At 31.6% G+C, this 3,598-nt stretch overlaps 1 pseudogene; it reads left to right on the forward strand.

Moving 5' to 3' along the window:
- Positions 1-645: 645 nt before the first annotated feature.
- Positions 646-2,548, forward strand: LOC107817734 (protein FAR1-RELATED SEQUENCE 11-like; annotated as a pseudogene).
- Positions 2,549-3,598: the final 1,050 nt, after the last annotated feature.

Below are 3,598 nucleotides of genomic sequence, written 5' to 3' on the forward strand. Positions count from 1 at the left end.
ATAATTATCATAATTAATTAAGAAAGTAAATTAAAAAGAAAACTACTTGAAATTCAAAATTAAAATTAAAAGTGCAAAATAAACTTTTTTTTGTGATTTTCCCACTTCTATAAAATAAATAATTTTTCAACTAATCCTAAAAATGTAAAATTAAATCCTAAATGCAAATGCAACATATTTTTGTATTTTTCTTAAATTAAAATGCACAGACAAAATGCAAACAATTAACAGAAAATGCCATGAGAATCCACAAAATTGCAAATACTGAAAGAAATTATTTTGTTTTGAATTTATGGGAGTAATTCATATATATATGGCAAAAATCACGTGCTCACAGAAGGTAAGGCTTTAAATACTTATTTTCATATCAGAATCATGGTATAAGTTTTTTGTAATTTCTTTTTCTTTTGATTTGTTTATGCCGCCATTATTTTCATCTTATTTGTCTTTTTTCTTAATCTAACAATCTATATCGATAAATTTTTATACTTTTGTTGGCTTTAAATACATGTGCTTAATAATATTTCCGTCGATTTTACGGTAGGTGTCTCAAGAAGTCATTGTTCATGTGGTGATAATGAATGTTATATTAATGGAGAAATTACTGAAAGATCAGATGAAGAACTTAGACATGAAAATATTGACATGGGTAATAGTGACTTGTACAAGGGCAAAGTGTTTAATAGTGATGATGAAGCTTATAATTGCTATGTAAATTTTGCTAAACAAATTGGTTTCTCAACTAGACGAGATCGCTATTTTGGAAGTGCAGAACATCCTACGGGAATTTATAGGAGAGATTACGTTTGCCATCGAGCTAGAAGCCCTCGTCCTCAGAAGGTTGTTGAAAAAGAGCGACAACGAGACCGGAAATCTCCTAGATGCAATTGTAATGCTAAGATGTGTGTTGCAAAAGAAATAATTAATGGCGTCACTTGTTGGATAGTGGTGTATTTTGATAATGTCCACAATCATGAACTATTGAATCATAAGGAAGTGAAATTTCTTCCTGCTTATCGAAATATTGACATTATTGATCAAAAGAGGATTCTACTTCTTGCAAAAGCTGGATGTTCAATGAGTTTAATCCGAAGAGTGCTTGAACTAGAAAAGGGTGTAGATGTAGGCCAGTTGTTTTTTACGGAAAAAGACATCAGGAATTTTGTTCAATCACAAAGTTCTACCAATATTGAATATGATGCTTTGGAGCTATTAAAAATTTGTAAGAGTTTGAAAGACAAAGATGTTGATTTCCAATATGATTTCACAGTTGATGCATGCCAAAGACTTGAAAATATCATTTGGACATTTGGGGACTCCATTCGTGCTTATGAGATTTTTGGAAATGTGGTTGTTTTTTATACTACTTATCGATTGAATCGTTATGAGATGCCGCTAGGAGTTTGGGTTGGCGCGAGCAATCATGGAAATACCATTTTCTTCGGTTGTGTTCTGTTACGAAATGAGAAGGCATCTTCCTTTTTATGGGCATTAAAGGTGAATATTATTATATTTTTAAAATTATTTTAATATTTTCTTTCTTTATTGCTAATGTCTATTTATTTTTGCAGAGTTTTTTATGGCTTATGAATGGAAAACATCCACAAACCATATTAACTGATCAAGATCTTGGTTTAATAGAAGCGATCAAACTTCCTCTCACAAAACATGCCTTTTGTATATGGCATATTACATCCAAGTTCTCTACTTGGTTTTCTTTTGTCCTTGGTTCAAGGTATCTGCAATTTAAATATGAATTTCGCAGGCTTTATGAAATTGGTAGCATAGAAGAATTTGAGTGTCAGTGGAAAAAATTGATTACTAAATTCGATCTTGAATCAGATAGGCATATCAAATTGCTTTATGTAAACCGTGCATCATGGGCATTGCCATATTTGAAAGGATATTTTTTTGCTGGAATGACAACAACTGGACGCTCTGAATCTATTAATGCATATTTGAAAAGATTTTTACATGCAAGAACTAGTTTGAAAGAATTTGTTGAGCAGGTAGGTACAGCGGTTAGCATAAGAAATCATGCTAGCGAAGAGGCAACGATGCGGCAAAAGTATTACAATTCTCAAATTAAGACATTCATGCCAATGTAGAAACATGCATCAAAAGTCCTCACACCTTTTTCCTTCAAGTTATTACAGGATGAGATGATACTCTCTGTTGAATATGGTCTATTTTCAAATAGTGATGGATCTTATATTGTGCGCCACTATGACAAAACAGATGGTAGACGTTTTGTCTATTGGAATCCATTAGAAGAGGTTGTTCAATGTTCTTGTCAAGAGTTTGAATTTTCAGGAATTTTGTGTAGACATTCTATTTGAGTACTAATGCTCATAACTATTTCATGTTGCCAGAGAAGTATTTGTTGGCTGGATGGAGGCAAGAAAATGTATTGGTACTAAAATTTTCTCATATGATGAATCCCAATAACGACGACAATGAGTTCCAAAGTCTTCAATCTATAGTTAGAGATTTGACTCGTGAATCAATGAAGACAAAAGTCGTCTTGATTGTGCCAAAAGGGAATTAGAAAGAGTGCTGCAAATTATTCAATATCTTCCTGAAAATGAGCATATCATTGATGAGCATGAACATGTTGATATTGGTCGCTAATTTTAAATAAGATTTATTTATATTTTATACAATATTTTAAATAATAATATAATTATTAAAACGTTATAACTGGGTCCCATATTAGCGACCAAAGTTGGTCGCTAATTTCAATATTTCTTTGACCAAGCAAGTTTGACCAGCCCGGTCAACATGTTGACCACTTTACAGACCAAAAAGCGACCAACTTTGGTCGGTAAATTATTTAAAATAATTATTTAATAATTTTCTCCACATTAGCGACCAACTTTGGTCGCTTTTTTTGACCGGCCAACTTTGGTCGCAAATTTTTGATCAATAATTCCCAGATTTCTAGCAGTACGCTTCGCCGTAAAAGTTAGTATGTGTTGATACGTTGAGCATGCTTTATTTATCCTTTTTGACGATGTAAACTTTCCTTAAAGCTTTTAAATGATAATTACGATGAAATGATCAACTGATTATGCTAAAGATTTTGTACTTTACCTCTTTAATGATTTGATATTTCTTCTAGAAAGTATTCAATGTAGGAGTTCAATTTATCTTTCTTCTTTGAATTATATTTGAATGCTAAATAATTTGTTGGTCAAGTTATTTTACTTGTTAGCTAATTTGCATCAATTACTTGATTTTTCGCTTCTTTCTTGACAATTTTGGTTTAAGGTTAGTAGTAGATGGAAATGTCAAGGAATCAATCATTCCATTGCTTTATTTTGTGTCATTTTACTTATATAAACTATCTATCACATCCATCCTTTAGTTTGCTTTCTCCATATTCATGTATCTCATTAGGGGTTTACGGGTTTTCCATGAATCTGCTTGAAACTCATTCTGTTGTCGATCAAATTTTATCCTAGATATTTTAGGTGTAGGTTCTTTTATGTTCAACATTTTTTGTCGGATTGTTAACTATAACAACAACAACAACATACTCAATGTATTTCTTTTGGATTGTTCATTTCTGTTAATAGTTTTTGTTGGTGACCCATTA

The sequence above is a fragment of the Nicotiana tabacum genome, chromosome 7 (genome assembly GCF_000715075.1).
Source record: "Nicotiana tabacum cultivar K326 chromosome 7, ASM71507v2, whole genome shotgun sequence".
NCBI lineage: Eukaryota > Viridiplantae > Streptophyta > Magnoliopsida > Solanales > Solanaceae > Nicotiana > Nicotiana tabacum.